The sequence below is a fragment of the Choloepus didactylus genome, chromosome 2 (genome assembly GCF_015220235.1).
Source record: "Choloepus didactylus isolate mChoDid1 chromosome 2, mChoDid1.pri, whole genome shotgun sequence".
NCBI lineage: Eukaryota > Metazoa > Chordata > Mammalia > Pilosa > Megalonychidae > Choloepus > Choloepus didactylus.
In genome coordinates, this window is record NC_051308.1 from 101,549,278 (window position 1) to 101,568,691 (window position 19,414).

Here is a 19,414-nt window from a genome sequence, read left to right on the forward strand (position 1 = left end):
AAGTTAAAATGCCCATTGCCCAGATATCCCTGAAGATGGAGAGAATGATCAAACGAGAGGAGAAGGTGTAATTGAGAAATTAGGATTTAATAAATGACAGTGACTACTGACACATTATTAAGATATTTCTTTTTAGTGTCTGATGTTTTAGAATAGCCAGAAGAAAATATCTGAAGTTGTTGAACTGTAATCTAGTACCCTAATCTTTGATAATGATTGTATAACTATATAGCAAAAAAAAAAAAAAAAAAAATGTCAGTTGCCCATGTTTGTGTAGATCTACTTCTGGATGTGTATCTATATGTCTATCCCTGACAATACTACACTGTCTTAGTTAACCTACTGCTATTGTACATCTTAAATTGGGAAGAGCACAATATTAGTGGTCAATAAGAGGGGGTGGAGTAAGGAGTATGGGATGGTTGGAGTTTTCTTGTTTCTTTTTATTTCTTTTTCTTGAGTAACGCAAATAAATGCACAACTATGTGATGATACTGTGAACCATTGATTATATACTTTGGATGGATTGTATGGCGTGTGAATAGATCTCAATAAAATTACATTAAAAAAACATTGAGGTGAGGCATGGTGATAGGTCACTGAAAGTTTTTTATGATACTCCAAATGGTTTGAACTCTATCCTTTAAAGAGTGGGGTGCCAATGAAGAACTCTATGCATTAGAAACACCATTCTGGTGTTGATTTGAGACAGAAAAGTTCAGAGTAATGGAGACAAGCTAGGTGACAATCACAAGATTCAAAAAAGAGATGATAAGGGCCTAAAACTAAGAAGATAGCAGTGGAATGGATGTGGGGGTGATTATGAGAAATATTAAATAGGAAATGTCTGTAGAATTTGACTGGTGAGTGAATGTGAGGGCATAAGTGTAAGGTAGGAGACCAGAGTGACTCCCAGATTTCTGACTGAGATGACTGGATGGTATCATAAATTAGGATTGTAAATTAAAAAGGAGGAGCAGATCTGTCTGCAGTAGATGGGGTAGAAGGGACGTAAGTGATGAGTTCAGTGTTCGACTGATATTAGATGGGATGTTGAGACTGAGGGGTCTCCTGAGGGAGACTAGTAGACTGTTGGGCTGCTGGGTCTGGAGAACAAGGGCCAGGTCTGGGCTGGAAGTATATAACCTTTGGAATCATAGTAGGTATTGATTGAAGCCAAGAGAACATAAAGAATGACTAAAAGAAGGCCAAGGATGGAGTCCTTGGGATTACTAATTTTTAAGGAATGGGAAAGAAGATGAGATGCCAGAAAAGGAAAAGAACTGGATATAGAGGCAGGCTGTAGAAATCAAAGATGATAATGAGGTATAAGAACTTTTAGAGGAAGGGAGAGGATAAGTAAATTTAGAACTGAAAGAATCCTTTCAGTTTGAAAATTAGTCACAATTTCAGTGGGAGAAGAACTCTTAGGAGTGAATGGGAGTTTGAGAAGAATTAACAAAAGAAAATGTAATCTTTTGAGGAGTTTGAATGTAAAAGGAAGGAGAGATATAGGGTATAGTTAGAGAAGGGTGCAAGGTTGACGAACTAGATTTATTATTATAATTATTATCATTGTTATGTGATGATGATGATCATGTTTATAGTCTACTTGAAAGGAGTCAGAAAAGGAAATGATAGTAAAAACAGGAAGTATAAAAGATTAGCTTACCGCAGAGGGTTCTTTAGGTTTATTGGAGGTAGAATCTCCTTTATAAGAGGAGGAGATCAGATGTACAGACAATATGAATAAATTATCATTGAGCTAGGAAAGAAAAACCTCTTCTCTGAAATAGAAGGGGAAACAGTGGGGAAGAATACTGGGCTGGTTTGAATGTATTGTGTCCCCCAAATGCCATTATCTTTGTGGTCTTGTGGGACAGACGTTTTGGTGCTGGTTAGATTTGCTTGGAATGTGCCCCACCCAGCTGTGGGTGGTGACTCTGGTGGGATACTCCCATGGAGGTGTGACCCCACCCATTCAGGGTGGGCCTTGATCAGTGGAGCCATATAAAACCTGCTGACTCAAAGAGACTGAACGGAGTGCAGCTGTGAGTGATGTTTTGAAGAGGAGCAAGCTTGCTAGAGAGGAACGTCCTGGGAGAAAGCCATTTTGAAACCAGAACTTTGGAGCAGACGCCAGCCACATGCCTTCCCAGCTAGCAGAGGTTTTCCAGACGCCATTGGCCATCCTCCAGTGAAGGTACCCGATTACTGATGTGTTACCTTGGACACTTTATGGCCTTAAGACTGTAACTGTGTAGCCAAATAAACCCCCTTTTTATAAAAGTCAATCCATCTCTGGTGTTTTGCATTCCGCAGCATTAACAAACTAGAACAAATACATATTTTAAAAAGTGGTAAGCTTGTAGGTTCAGAAGTAAGAAAGTAAGGGAGATCATATCTGATAGTCTCATTATTTTCTATAAACTTAAGGGACACGATCATCTGTTGAAGTTGTGGGAGAGAGATGGAGTAAGGGTTTGTGAAGTGTAGAGGAAGTATGGACTAGCCCTGTGAGAGATAGCGGCAACAATATGCACAGATATGCAATATCTTTTACTAGAACCTGAATTTAAATGTAGGACTGGAGAAGGCACATGGCTGGATTTATCAATGGTTGTGATTCAGCACAATGGATTCAGAAGGGTAATGATTTTGGACATCGAAGTGATGGTGAGAAAGTAATAAACCATCAAGAGCGTGATGAAGAGAAAGATTTAAGGTTCAAAGTTCTCAGTAAGGTTGAAGAGAGGGTGGGCACAGGAGAACATAACGGGTATGATGATCAGAAATGGATCTTGGAATATTGGAATTTACCATTCCAGAGATGAGAGTCCATGCCTGGTGGTTGTGTTTGGGTTATTTAAGTGAAAGAAGGACTTTGTGGTCAAGGGGCTTAAGATCAGGTCGTTGGTTGGGCATTCATAACGAATGATGTAATCCTAGGTGATCCTGACAGGAATTGGGGCAAAAATGTAGATTGTGAGTCATACCCAGCGTGCTCAATGATGAGAAGTGTGGGGTGTGGGATATAGAGTAAATAATGAGCTTTTATTCAACTCAGAGTTAACAAAGTGTGATTCACAGATATTATTTCGTTTTATCTTCACAACCTATGAGGTAGACGTGACTATTAGTTCTTATTTTACAGATAAAGAAACTGAGATTTAAGTTTGGACTTGCCAAACAAAAATCATTCAGCCAGTAAATGACAGAACTGGGGTTTAAGCCCACATTTTCAGATGCATATCTCATGTTCATTCCAGGATAACATTCTGCCTTAGGCGAGGTTTAATCCTACCCCTCTAGAGCACACATTTCATAGAACAACTCTGAAGATATATAAATACCTTGATCCAAACAAAAGATAGTGTAATAGTGAAATTTGAGGTCCTTATTAGGTAAGCTGCTGGTTAAAGAGAAAAAAGTTTTTCCACCAGTTTGTGCCAAGATAACAAAAGGCACATATGAATGCATCAGTCATCACCCCTCCTCAGCTGCCCCAGGATAGTTGACCCATGACCCTCAGCCATGCCATCGGTGCTTCTTGATATTCAATTTAATTCAATTCACTTGGATAAAAATGCCTGGGGAAGGAGGAGTCAGGAAATATAGGATGGAGAGTCTGGTATGCCACTTATTTTTACTTAAAAACAACAGTAAAAGGAAGTGAGTGATTCAGATCTTATTTTCACCTCTCTCTAATGACTCTCATTTCCTCTCAAACATAGTCCTTTATTTAAACAACATGTTTCTAAAGTACCAACCTTGCTGCAGGAAAGAATCCAAGTCCCTGCTTTCAAACAACATTATGGTCATTTCTTGCTTCTCTTTGACTCAACATTACTATTAAGGCAAGAAGCTTTAAAAAAAAAAAAGTTGTTAATTCCATTTTCCCCACTTTCCTAAAATTTCTCCATCCAGAGTTTACCTATGACAAAAAGTGAGAAAGAATTAGAATGATCTTTGGGAGTCTTTGGGGCACCTCTCCCACCCAGCAGTAGTGTCTATAATATGACAGGTGCTCAAGGAATGTTAGTTAACTAAGTTACATTTAGCCTAGTAACTAAGTGGGGGGGCTGTCCATCAGGAAAGAAAAGTTAGAAAATGTTAGAAACAAATACCCAAAGTCATTTTCAGAGAGCTTAGGAAGTGGAAAAAACTTAGTACAAGAATTTGGAGAAGCAACACTCCTCAAATACGAATAGGGTTGAATAATTGAAGGACTCAGGAAAGGGCCCTGCCGTGTACTTGGATAGAGTGGACCCACAGAAGGCAAGTCAGGAAAAAATTTGAATTATAGAAATAAGATGCAAAAATGTTAAGCAAGCTATTTCCAGTCCAGACCTCATGAACAGGGTGTGAGCTATAAAATCCACATGAGGGGAAAAGTAATGAGGTCCCTGAAGTCCTTTACTATATAAGATGTGGGTTTGTGGGTGATGGGAAGGCGAGCTGAGAGAGAGGGGAGCTGCAGTCAGATGCTGTCACGTAAATGTAGTTCTCATAACAAACTGAAAGAAGACCAAAACTGGAAATAAATTTAGCCCTTGAAAGTAGATCCAACACCACTCTGGTTTTGAATGCTTAACGCAATTTATTTCCTTGCTTAATCACAAGTTGCCAATATAACTAATACACAATAGCCAGGTCAAGGGCACACAATACATTTAAAGGTGGAAGATACCAGAATCTCAAAAGTCCATCAACCTGAGGGCCAAAAGAAAGTGGACATAGCTTTAAGGAGAGCCAGGTCCGCTGCAGGATTCAGCGGAGATTCCAAAGCCGAAAACAGGAGGTCACAGCACAGTGACGAGAATGACAGGGAGCTTTGTGCATTGAAGCTGGGGTTAAGAGTGACTGAGTGTCAGCCTGCGTCAACCTGACACTCACCAAAGTGGGGTTTGCTCTGTTTTATTTTTTTAACAGAAAGTGCGCCTTTGGGTGGCATCAAGTCAGTCCATATATTCTCGCACACATGTCTGGTTATCACTTGTTAAACATACAGATTTTTCTCAAGGTGTTTACATTTTAATTGTGGTCAACATGTGTACATATCTTGCTTTTTTTTCCTCAGTTAGTTCAAATTCTAATTATGGCCAACATGTTTACATTTTTTTGTATTTGAGATCATTAATATCATTTCAAAACACAGCAGATGCCACCTGTAGACCACTTGCTGGTCTCCTGAACAAAATTCAAACAAAAGACTTCACCATCAACTCTTACAGAAAATTGCAGTGTGGACAGAAATAAAACAAAGTAAAGTTGCAATGCCTAAGATTTTTTAAATGGAACTGGCGGGGGGAGGGGTCATTCTGGAGGTTACTCTTTTGCAAATCTCAGTCAGATATCACAAACTGCCAAAGTATGAAAGCCTCAAGAAGCAATGTTCCTCAAAACCCTAAGGACATCTGGACACCATAAGTAAACCACAAGATAAAGAACTCAGTAAACCATCTAATCTAAAGAATATTTGGAGTGCCCCAAATATCCAACAATTACAAACACCTTATGTAATTTTTTCTTTAAACATCCTTGCCTGGAAGTGCCAAGACAGAACACAATTTGGGTTGTTACCTGAATCTGTGCTCCCTGAATTGCAGTTCTAAGACCCCAAATAAACACCTTTGTTGCCTAGCAGCTTAGTTTGTTATTTCTTGGTCAATGCCAGCCTGCTGGCTTCCCCTTTGACATTAGGACTTAAGACTGCAACCTCAGAATTTACAGCTTGCCAGGCTACCCTACCATTCTTAGGCTCTCCAGCCCCCCACAATAGTGTGAGCCAATATATTAAAATAAATCTCTTACACACACACACTCATACTACTGGTTCTGTTTCTCTAGAGAACCCTTACTCATACACTGCCTGACACCAAAGAAAGAATGGAAACATCCTGGTCACTCAGTTATTTAGCAGATGCTTGTCAAGCCCTACCTACTAGTTTCCAGTACTACTTATTTCCTAAGGATATATCTTTGAACAAAATTCAGGATATTCCTGGTCACATAGAGCCCACAGTCCATGCAGGAGAAAGACAATATTCAAAGGAACAAATAAAGGACATGTTAGGTGATGATAAGTGAAGTGAAAATTATGAAAATTATGAATCAGGGCAAGGGGAATATCTAGAGTGTTCGCTAGTTTTGAATACATGGCATTTGCACAGTGAAATTGTTTAACAGAGTTGACTGGAACTCACACTGTAGCAATAATTTTGATAAACTAAGAACATTTGCTCAAGAAAGCCAAAATAAGCAACTGAAAGAAGCAGATATTTATACAGGATTCATAAATAAAACAAACCGACTAAAGACCTCATTAATAGACTTTAAAGAAGGAGAGGTAAAACAAAAAGCACACAAGGCAAGAACAAAATTTATTTTTAATAATTCAAATCCAAATATGCCTAATTTCAAAGCTTGGGAAGTGTTATGGTATCATGAAAAAAAAAAAATAAAGCATAGACTTAGTATCTGAATTCCTGTTTCATAGCTTTCTAGCTGTGTGAACTTGGGCAAGTTACATAACTTTTCTTAACTTTTGAGAGCTTCAGTTTTCTTATATGTGAAAGGAGATTAGTTATTCCAAATTCACATGACTGTTTTTGGGACACAGAGACTGTGAGCTCTTTGAAGACTGAAATTGTGTCTTATTTTATCTTTTAACCACAGTGCTTGCTGTAAACTGGGAGCTCAGATATTTTTGTTCAACAAATAAGATACTAAAACCATCATCACCATATAATACATACGGGGCACCTTGGCTCTTTGCCTAGCATTGTGCTAGTAATTTTACATATTTTAAAATGTACATTTTAGTAGTCTCTTTTGAAGATAAGGCTGCATGTTTGGTTAAATAACTCAAGTTGTACATCCAATGGAGACACCTATCAGACCAAACCAGAGATAAGGGTCAGTGGGGAGACAAACTTTTGAGCAGATGAGAGATTTTAGTTTTCCAAAATCACATATAAATGCAGCCACATTTTCCACTTCTGTGTTATACTGATCTTGGCTTTGGGATCCTGAATAAGTTATTGCAGAAAGACAAAGGTATAGCAGGGAAGGGGCTTTTCCACTATTTAGCCAGTTCTGTTTACTCCAGTTTTATTTCCATCTCCCGCCCACTCACAACTAAAATCTGAAAAGGGTATTATTTTGGTAAGTTATTTCCTTGAGACCATCTGAAATAAAATCTTCCTCAAGCTGAAAATATCCCAGGAGGATATCCTGAGAAACTAGTTGAGCTACTTCTCCAGTAATCTTCAAAACCATCAATTAATTCTCCTATGAACAGGTTCAAACCACAAAGATTGTAAATGGCATTGGAAGATGCCGGACTGTCTACATGCATAAATATTTTCCTCAGTATGGATTGAAAATTGCATGTTTCTTAGCACTGCTGAGAGGGTGTGGCTGGCAGGAATGCACTAGCTGGGGACACACAATCCTGAGGCATGCCTCTCTCTGGGGAGCACTGTCTTTTAAGGTGCCACAGGGATCAGTTACAGGGCCAGCCCGAGGTCCTCGGGTCATGTCTGAAAGAGGAAACAACAAAATCTTCATGGGAAAATTATGCACAAATGAAAACAGCCAGAATATACAAGTATTATCTAGGACCCTAGGGAGATTATAAGTATAGCCTGAAAAACAAATTAAAAAAGTGGAGGAGGGTTGGTAATGGAAAGAAAAGATCAGAAATTTAATCCCAGTAGTGTTAGACTACTCCAGGGTGCATGTTGCCATCTCTCTCTGGGCCTCAGTTTCCTTTCAGGAAATGTCACTTTCAGTTACGTTCTGTGAGGTGCCTTTTAGGGCTGAAACTCTATGGGACTGTTATCAAATAAGTCCCCTGGGTAAAAAGTGGAATAGACACCAAAAGAACACAAAACAAAGTTAATTCTGAATGTGTGGAAATTAATAACAATGAAACAGGAAGAGGAGAAAGCTTTGCCATTTGGTGCCAGGCGGAGGGTCTAAGGAGCTGCACCCCTCCCCCACCCCCACACATACCAGCTCCGCGCCCCAGAAAGAACCAGATTGGTGAGGTAGGATCCCCAGTGGGGACTCTAGACATAAAGAGTCCTTTTTTGGCTATTAAGTCTTTAATCTCCCCAACCCCAAATCTTCCTTCCTGTGAACTTCCCATTTGCTCAGGCAGAAATAAGCATTCTTCATTTTTGTTTTCAATAGCACCAAATGAGTATCTCCAAAAATATACATCACTTTATTTTGTAACTATTTCCTTAGTTGTCCTAATTAGACTAGACTGGAGTAGAACCCCACTCCTTGATGAAAGGGATTGTCTCTCATTCACTCTGGAATTCTCAGGATCTATGGCAGTGCTTGGCACCCATCAAGAGCTGAAAAAGTATATATACATATTGAGTAAATGGGAAAATGAATGAATGACTATGTTGAAAAGGAAATTTGAGCACAGAGAAAAGGGAAAGGCAGCTGGCAATAGATTACTATTAAAATCCTTTCAAAAATCTGAGATTTTAAAACTTTTATGCACCCAATTAACCAAATCGTTTTCTAAATCACAACTTGATTTTGTGACTGCATTCTTCCCCACCCACCCTCACTGTCTGTCTGCTTTCTCGGTCTTCCACCTGCCTCTTTCTTGCACTTACATTTCTGCTTCTCTTTCCTTCAGTACCAGGATATCAGCATTCTTAGACTATTACTTCTATCCTTCCTTCCCTCCCTCCCACTCTCCCTCCCTCCCTCCCTTTCTCTCTCTCTCTCTCTCTCTCTCTCTCTCTCTCTCTCTCTCTCTCTCTCTCTCTCTCCAGTATTCTTTGTTCCCTAGCCTTGGGATGACAGGTTGGGAGAAAAATATCTTTTAAAACCGACTTCCAAATTGCCCAGGAGGTGTACTTTTCTTTGTCGAGTTTCCTTTAAGCAAGGATTCTGCTGCAATTAATAATGAACCAGTCTTAATGATGCTCTGCTTATTGGATGGTTGCAGATTTGCCTGCTGTCTAATTAATCATCCCAGGCCTACTCATCAGCTTCTCCCTGTTCCTCTCTTACTCCTGCTCCTTTCCTGTCCCCATCCTCCGTTTGACTTTAGGAAATGTAGTCTCATTCTGTCCTATTTTACTCCCGATCACTGATTTTCAAAGTAGGTTAAAAGATTAGAAATAAAGGTATCAGAAACTGATGTGTAGATTTCAGAGCACTCTGACAGAGGAAACCTGGAGTGGTAGAGGATTTCTTTAACACTTTGATCTTAGAAGAAGCAGAAAAAAAAAAAATACCCTGTGTCTTTATTAGAAAGGTAGGACAAAAAAATCTGCTCCTTCCCAGAGAGATCTTCTGGGTTATTTAAACACATCCAAAGCTCAAATGCTCCCTATCTTTGAGAGCTCCCAATGGGAATCATGCAACAGTTTCATCACAGAGAAAATTTCTGACTGCATTTGGATGGTTTATTGATGTGAGGTAGATTCATAGAACACTAAATATACTACAGTCCCTTCGTTTGACAGATGAGGAAACTCAGGCCCAGAATGGAGTGGCTTATCCAAGGCCACACAGATAACTAGTGGGTGCATCTAGGACTAGAGCACATGTCCAGTGCTTCTCTTGTAGCCATGGAGACTAAAATACCCACCCTTCAAATCATTTCTACTTTGTTTTAAGTTAGTCTCCAGAAGGCCCCTGACAAAATCCAGTATGCAATCTGGGGAGCGTGGTGCATTCCTGTAGCACTCACTGCCATAGATTCATTTTTCAGATTAGCTCCTGACCGCTAGTAGAAAACAGGACCCTGAGAGAATTGAAGGCATCTGATAGCTACATTCGGATGTTGGGAAAGAAAAGACAAGCTATGACAGGGAGGAAATATTTGCAGACCACATATCTACAAAGGACTCAACTAGAAAATGTAAAGTATTTTCAAAACTCAACAGAAACAAAACAAAACAAAACAAAACAAAAAACAATCCATTTAGAAAATGAGCAAAAACATGGAAAGATACTTCATAAAAAGAATATGCTTATGGTAAATAAATACATGAAAAGATGTTCAAAATCTATAGTTATTAGAGACAAGAAAATCAAAACCACTGCAAGATACCACATCCAATAGAATGGCTATAATAAAAAGGACAGACAGTAATACCAAGTGTTGACAAGGATGTGGAGAAACTAGATCTCTCATACTTTGCTGGTGGGAATGTAAAATAGACAGTCACCCTGGAAAATAGTTTGGCAGTTTCTTAGTAAACTAAATATATACTTAACCTTACAACCCAGAAATCACACTCCTGGGGGTGTTTATCCCAGAGAGATGAAACTTTTGTCCACACAAAACCATATATATGAATGTTCCCCACTGCTTTACTTGTAATAGGCAAAAATTGGCAACAACTCAAATATTTTTCAATGGGTGAATGTTTAAATAAATCATGGTACATACATGCATACATACCATAGAAATGAATGTACAGTTGATACAAGCAGCAACTTGAGAGCATCTCAAGGAAATTATGCCAAGTGAAAAAAAAAACCTATCTCAAAAGGTTACATACTGTGCTGGGGACTAAGGATGGGGTTGGGTTTAACTATAAAGGGATAGCATGAGATCCAGACTGAAGTTTTAAATTCAGGAGTTATCAGCATACAAATAGTATTTAAAGTCTTGAGACTGGTTGACATTATTTTGTAGAAGTGGAGATAAAAAGATGAGAAGTCCCAGAACCAAGCCCTGGGACCCTGCTACATTTAGGAATTCATGAGACGAGGAGGGGTCAGCATAAAGGAGTAAGGAAAGGTGGAAAGAAAGGTAGAGGGAACACTTGGTAGGATTGGAGGTTGGTCAGCCAAAAGAGGAAAGTGTTTCATTTGTCAAATGCTGCTTGTATATTAAATAAGTTAATGACTGAGAAATGACCAACGGATTTAGCAATGTGGAGGTTATTCATTACCTTTAAAATAGCAGTTTCAGTTGATTGGTAAGGCAAAAACTAATTGGAGAGAGTTCAAGGGAGAATGGAGGGAAGAGAAATCACAGACAGTGAGTATAAAGAACTTTCAGGATAGCAAGTATAAAACAAAGGAGAGGAGCAATACCTGGTGGAAAAGTGGGGTCAAGACAGGGAAAATATATGTATATAGATAGATAGATAGATAGATAGATATAGATATAGATATAGATATATAGATATACAGATATATGTCAGAGGGATAACAGTATATTTGTTATTCACAGCGAATCATCCAGTAGAGAGGGGAAAGTGAATGACAAAGGAGAGTGAGGGAAGAACTGCTGGAACACTCTACCTGAATATGCAAGAAGGAACGTGATAAAGTACCTAGAGGAGGAGCAGGGACAGTTCATTCATAGTGGCAGAGGGAAAGTAGACTCTATGAGCACAGATTCAGGGAGGTGTGTGTCTTAGTTTCCTGGCTGCTAAAACAAATATCATATAATGGATTGGCTTAAACAACAGGGATTTATTGGCTTATGGTTGTGAGGCTAGGAGAAGTAAAATTAAGGTGTCTGCAGAGCAATGCTTTTCTCCCTAAAGACTGTGGCATCTTGGGGCAGCCTGCTGGCGGGTAATCCTTAATCCTTGGCTTTTCTGTCACATGGCCACATGCATGTGTCTTCTCCTTTCCCCTTTCTCAGGGTTCCATTGACTTTCAACTCCTTCCCACGGCTTTCTCTCTGTGTGTCTGTATTTCATTCTGGTTACAAAGGGCTCCATTAATCTGGATTAAAAGTCCAACCTGACTCAGTTGGACCACACCTTAATAAAAGTAGCATCTTCAAAAGATCCTGTTTACAATGGGTCCATGCTCACCAGCATGTGCACCAGGACCAAGAACATGTCCAAACTGGGGTATACACTTCAATCCACCACAGTGGGTGTAAGTGATAGTGGGAGCTTCTGATTGCATTACTTTTCTCAGTGCCCCAGGAAAAGAGTTTGTCAGCTGAGAGTGAGGAGAGGGGAGGAAATGTTGGAAACTTGAAGAAAGATAATAAAATAGTTGTTTGAGGAAATGGGAGAGAGAATGGTTTCGGGAAGGGGAATATAAACACTGGGCAGAACAAAGGACCCCGAATTTAAAGGGAGACCTGTCAACATGGTTTTGTTTTTCTCAATACTTGTTCAACTGCTCAGGTGGAAGCTCAGAGCAGTTGGAGACTTGGATTTAATCAGGGTTGTGTTTTTGCCAGAAGCTATTCCAAAGGAAGAGAGGGACAAGGAAGGTGAGGATATATGCAAAGAAATGGTTTTAATGACTGCATCATATTCGTAAGGCAGGTATCTTTGAATAACCACAGTGCCTAGTATCTAGTTTCACATGTTAGAAGCCCACTAAATATTTGTCAGAAGAATCAACGGGAAGATTTAAAATCATGGAGCCAAGCTGTGGACTAGCAATATGTTGAAGCGTAGGGCCTGCTGAGCCAGATAGCAAAAGGAATACTAGAACAAAAGCAGAAAATCCATGCTTTTATTTGGTTGTGTCCTTGTTCTCTGTCCTTCCCACTAGGAAACCAATGGGTCCTTAGATCTCAAAGTGGAATGGCCCACTCTAAAGAAAATGCCAGATTCTTTACAAACTAAATTTTATGGGATGAAACCTAGTTTTTTGTTTTGTTTTATTTTATTTCTTACTTTGGGGACTAGAAAAGGAAGTCCCCCCACACACACACACACACAAAGATTCATAACAAATTTTCTTTAAAGACACACACTCTTTTTATAAACTAAAAAAAAATAATGACTAATTAAGATTTAAAGTACTAAACACAACTGTTAGGCTTTCCTGGAACTTGGAGACCACAAAGACATTTTTTATCTGTAGTCAACTCCTTCAGGTCATTATGCAAAGATCCCTAGAGGGGTGAGTTTATTCTTTACTGCCACTGGTGGAAGCTCAAGTAGCACCAACCACCATGTAAATTATGGGATATCCATTCTGTGTGATATCATACAGCTATCAAAATTGAAGACTATTAAAACTATTTACCAACCAGAATGTTTACAATATAGTATAGAGTATAAACTAGAATTACATTTATGTAGAGTGTAAAAAAATTATATTATATAAACTATGCCTGGAGAAAATACTAGTAGAAAAAAGCTCCAAAATAATACTGGTTGTGTTAGAGTGGTGGGATATGGAGTGATATATTTTTCTTTATTTATATTTTTCTCATGGTGATTTTATTACTTTAAAAATGAAAAAAAAATTCAAATAAATCTTCTTTGATGTGTTTGTAAACTCTTTGAAGAGCAAGCAGATCTTTTATTGCTTGCTCTGGGGTCCTTTTTATTTACCCCAAGTGCCACGGAGGAAACAACATTCTTCACAGAGAAGCTTATTAATTCGAGGAATATATTAACTGAGTGTTAACAGACATGAAAGAGGATTGCGTTTGTGTGGTATGTGTTTGTGTTGTCTGCCATAAAAGACCAGAAGTTAAGGGAAAAAGTGCAATACTAGACAACTTTCAGGATTGAATCTTCCCTTCTCTAGATGATAAGTTTCATAAGGTCAGGGACAGTTTCTATCTAGTTCTTTGCACAGTGCCTGCCACATGGTAAGATCCCCCAATATTTGAAACATTTAGGTCTGTTGAAAACCTGGAAATACCCAAAGCCTTACATTTATGGCAAAGCTCCCTTGCTAATGGTTAAGTCGTGGGCAACACTTTTCTACAACTTTTACTTGTCCAAATTCTTTTTCCTTTTATGGATGGAGTTTTAAAGATTGTAAATTTTCAGAGAACCGTAGAAGTATTTATTCTTACCGTCATTGCCAATCCTCTTAGGTTGAATTACTGACTCAACAGAGCTTAGTTGAAATTGGCATTTTTCTAAAACTAATAATTTCTATTTTTTCAGGGCCTTTCTGCCAAGAGCTTACAAGTACCAAGGTAAGCAGGAAAAGGGCATTCCTTTCCCTAGACCAAATCTTGAAAGTTCACGTTTGCATTAGCCACAATGAGTCTTTCTCCATCTCACTCGCACCTTCCTTTAGCAGCTTTCCTTTAGGAGAGGTTTAGGGAACCTGGGTTCTATTTGTACTATGCAACTAACTAGCTGTGGGACCTTGGACAGGCATATAATCTTGAAGCTATAATGGCTCACTTCACCATCACCACCTTGTAAGTTTGCTGTGGGAACACTTGAGACAATATCAATGAATGGGTGCAAGACTCAAAGAGGGTTAAGGGCCACTGCCCTAAATATAGCTATTCTTTACATATCAGTATGTGGCCCACCCCTTTTTACTTTGCCCTCTTATGATAATTTCATAGCTCCAGCCATTGCTTCCAAAGGATTTAGATTGCAACTTGTGTTTGTAGTCATGCTCTCTCTCTAGTGTATCAGTTCTAGGTAAACAGCAGTTAGCCTAAGCCAGGTTTGCGGAAACAGTGACTTTGGATTCAACCTGAGAACCAGTCATCTTTGGGTGCTTGTGCCCCAGGTCTCCTGAGATCCATTAGGTGATGTTAAATTAAATGAATGAGCTGAGGCTGCTTAAGTACTTTCAGCCTCAAGCCCACATTAGTCTAGCAACTGTGGCAGTATTGTACCTAACTACCAAAGAGAATACCGTGTACTAAGCCAGGGATGGCTGAGAGAAGACACAGAAAGAGAAATATAATGAGGGCAATAATAGCTAGTATTTATTAAGTGCTTTATAGTATTAACTGATTTAACCCTCATGAAAACCCTGCAAATGTAATTACCCATTCTCCATTCTTATGGATTAGGTAACTGAGAGATCTCATGGCTAATAATAGTGGAGTTGGGATTTGGATCCAGGACTCTGGCTCCAGAACTTCTGCCTCTGAGTGAGAAGCTGGAAAAGCAGGGCAGAGATGCTGGAAGAACTTTAATAGCATGAAATACAGGTAGGACTGTATGGCACTGACAGTGAGGTAATATTGAAGGTTTTGTAGAAAGTTAGAGGCATTGTTTTCTAAATGGAAGCTCTCCTTCCATGTTGTGAGAACATAAATTAAAAGAATGATGAAAAACATACTAATTAGGAGACTTATCTTAGTGTAGGTGAGAAATGATGAAGGCCTAATCTAAAATTTTCCAATGAGAGGAACTCATTTTTCTTTCCTTACATTTCCAAAAGGGGGAGGGTATTGGAGTGAAAATTTCCTTATTCTCTCCCTCTCCACCCATACTGTTCCACCTCAGGGAAAAAGAGTGGGTGACCTGAGATTTGAGAGCATCATATCCTCTTGGGCAAGTTTACTTAAGGTAAATTTATTAAATTGAATGGTAATATGAGCACATTTCTCTCCTTCACTCTTGTACTTAGTTTCCATCTCTCTGCTCACATTAACCAAGTTGTCCACTTTTTCCATTAGAGCCCTTAGCACATTAATCATAATTATTTTAAATTCCTGGTCAGATTATTTCAAAATCTCTGTCTTATCTGAGTCTATTTCTGATGTTTTCTTTGCCTCTTAACTGTGTTTTTTGCCTTTTAGTGTACTTGGAAATGTTTTGTTGGAAACCAAACATGAGGCATCTGGTAAAAAGGATTGAGGTAAATAGGCCTTTAATGTGAGGTTTTATGTTTATCTGCCTGGGAATTAGGCTGTTCACTGTTCTAGCTGTGGTGTGAGAGGCTAATATTTCCTCCAGTATTATTGTTTTTGTCTCCCTTGTGTCTTTGGGTTTCCATAAAGACTTCTTCTTAAACAAGGTCAGAGGCTTGCAGTGCTATCCACGTAATCCCTGTTATTACACAGGGTCCCTGTGGATGTGGTTGTGAAGTGTGAGAGATTACGTCTCAGTCTTTTAGTGAGCCTGTGTCTCTGGGTTAGGATCTTCACTAATGCTTCTTTTCATTCCTCCCCTTAGGAAGGCTAGAGGGAGCTGGAGGTGGGTATTTCCATTCCTCCACAAGGTTAGGCTTTGGTAAACTGTTTCCCTTAAGGAAAGGTCATTGTTAAGGAGTAAAGAGCACTCTGGGCTTATTTAAAAATTGCTACATTACCGCTCCTCCTGCCAGACACTTGAAGGTATAGGGGATTTATTTTGTTGATGATCACCCTGAGAACCTGGTGGGTGTCCTGAATGTAAAACTCATGAAATTGTGTCCCCCACCCCCTACCCCAAGGCTGGGCCCCAAGAGTTTTTAATATCTCAAGCTAGCCCACACTCAATCCCCTTTGAGTGTTCTTTGCAAGCTCCAGTCATGGTTTCTGTGCTTGATAAACTGTGATTCTCTGTAATCCCGTCTCTCCAGTTTTCAGGTTGGCAGTTTACCCTGTGACGTCAATTCCCTGAGGAAGCTGGGAAGAACTGTCGATTTTCAGTTGCTCAGTTTTTTCTTGTGAGGATAAGAGTAATGACCACCAATCTCTTTACACGTTGGACTAGAAACCAGAAGTCTGCCTTTTACTTTCTGCCCCTTATTCTGCAAGGGGCAGGTTTTCCTCACTTCTTCCTTCCATCATGAAGATGCACAGAGGCAGATGCTTCTCTAGTTGGTGGAGTTGGGCGAGTCTCCGTTTTCTTCCTTACGATTTGGGTGAGTAAATCAGATCCACCTCTTCACACTGAGGTGTACCTGTGTCCAGGTTTCAGGTGAGATATTAAGATGGTTGGCCTAAGATACCAGCCACAATCTCAAATCCAGCTTTACCAAGGGCCCCTGTATTTTGTACTTTACTGAACGGTCATCAGTTAAGCTGATACTTTCCTCCTTTCATCTATTCTATACCTGTTAGGATCCTAAGGAGAAGCGGGGTGATTAGCACCTGAGATTCCAAGAGAAGCACCAGTGGGCATGGAAATAAAAGGTTTCTGCTCACTAAACTGTGTTTTTCCAGGGAAATGTTTGTTCCTGATGGATCAGTTAGTCTCTGTGAGCCTCAGGTTGCTTATCTGTAAAATAAGGATCAAGGATACCTCAGTTTAAACGAAAGTAATACCATTTCCTATCTCCCCTTAAGTTCATAATAGAGCATTTATAAGGGCATGGTGAGTTTTCTATCATCTCATCTCCAATAGCAATCAAAGCTCCATTTGGGCTTCCAGGATACCCTGATGGAGTGTCAGAAGTCATTAAAGTTAAAGAGTAAAGATAAGCAGCAGAAGTCTTTGATCCCTGGGCCTGGTATACAGTCCATTAATAATAAAATAGAGGGTAAGATCCAGTCACCCTCTCTAACTGTATTAAAGCCAAGGCAGATCTGACTCTCTGCACATTTCAGGGACCTGTTATCCTCACCAAGATTTAATAAAGTAGGTGGCTTTATCTCTTCTCTTACTAACAGTATCACGGTGTACTAAGGGAGATAATATGGGTGAAAAGAAAGTGAAATCTGGAAAGCTAAGCACCAGGATTGCCCTGCCCACATATTTGTGAGTGCCCCCTGGGACAAATCCATTTTATCTAATATCTCTTTTTATTCTTTTTTTTTTTCAAAAGAAATTATAGAATTCCAGAGGTTGCAAACCCTTCCTTTTTCATGGAGGAAACAGGTTAGGCTCATGGAGATTGATATTATTCTCAAAGTCACAGAGCAAATAGATGGAGTACAAAAAAACTGAGAAAATGTATTAATTGATTGAAAGAACAAACATTCATTGATTATCTACCATGGGCCACTTCTATTCAATTCAATTGCAATATGATTTTCATAACTAAAGAGGCATGTAGATGATTTTAAAATTTTGGGGGGAAAATTACAGGCAATTTAATTAGATTTGCTTTGCCTTCTAGTCAACCTTAATAGCTACTGATTACATATTAAATTGATCTGAAATAGCTCATCCTGTAACACAATATAATTAGGAAGGCATAGTTGGAGAACGGTGCCATATCCCAGGGCCGGAAAGAGCCCTGAAAGTTCACCATTTCACTTGGCTAGAATAAAACTCACATTGTCCCCCATAAACATTTTTTTTTTTTAATTTCCCAGATGACTATTTTATCTTGCAAAGACTATGCAATTTTGGGAAGTTGATTGTTGCAATTAATTCCCAGAGCAGATAACATTCGACTCATTGTAGAGTTAATTGCTCACAGAGACAAGGAAGGTTTTGTAACAATCTGTCACCTTAAGAAGAGCCCTTCTTCCAGCAGATTAGAGTTGCTATTAAGTGCTCAGGCATTCGTTCTCACAAATGGCCATTTTGCTTCTAATTGAATGCCAAGTTGAGGGCGTTACCTGAATAATTTATTTGGAGAAACTAGTTACTACATCTCGGCTCCACAGAAGTCAACATTTGTCAAGCTATTATTTACTGAGCACCCACTAAGGGCTTTACATATGTTGTCATAGTTAATCCTTACAACTCTTTGAAACTGGTATTATTACCCCTATTTACCAGTGATGAATTAGAGGCTCCAAGAGGTGAAATAATATACTTAAATTCACACAGGTGGTAAATGATAAAGCTATGGTTTGCACTTGCATTCTTGATTACACTGCAATGAACATTATGCCAAGTATTTCGGAAAATGCAGCAATTAAAAAATCTTGGTTCCTAATCTCTAGGATCTTAGAATATGCTTGGGGAGTCAGATATTTAAGGAGAAAACTAACAGAAAGCAAAGTGAGATAGAAGTGTTAGAGGCAAAATCCTATAGGAGTATTTAAAAAAAAAGCAGAGATCTGCAAAGGCTTATTTAAGGAGATGGGGGTTTTATGACACTCAAAAGAAAATTATTTCTACAAGTTATCCTAGGGAAAAAGAGAATTCTGGACAAGGGCACTTGAATCAGGATATAGGGTACACTCAAGGGTCAGCGGGTAGAGGGGTGAGTAGGGTTCATGACGTATACAAAGGATGATAGGAGATGATAATGCTTGAAAGGTAGATGTGGGAAAAAAGAACAAGACCATGGACTATTTCCCAAGAAAAAAGTTGGCAGAATTTTAAAACCACAAGGATTCTGATGTATTACAGAATTTTTTCAGTGGATACAAACTTTATCATTGTTCTTTTGAAGCAATCTACTCAGCAGTGTACATTCAATAATACAATCTAGGGTTTTATTTCTTAGGTCATCTCCTTCCAGTGCCACTTCACCCCCATCTACCTAGAGAAGTCAGGGAGTAGGAACTGAATCCAGGATCTTATTAACCTTTACAGGATATGAAAAGGGAGTTATTTGGAAGGCAGAGGCATAGGTGTCTATTAGGAATCAGACCTTCCCAAAGAGAGTGGAGTCTGGGACAATGCTCTCTTCAATGTCTACGTCATGGGGCTCATTACAGATGAGCTGTTTATAGTGAAGCCCTTCTGGTTAATCAAACTCTCTGGAAGATTGTGTGTTATTCTGAGTTTTGTGGACCATCGCAGAGGAAGTCTTCAGTCTTGCTATCATAGATTACTGTTCTTGGTGACTATCTTTCTTTGTTTGTTTACTCTGTTTGGCGCCAAGCATCCAGTGA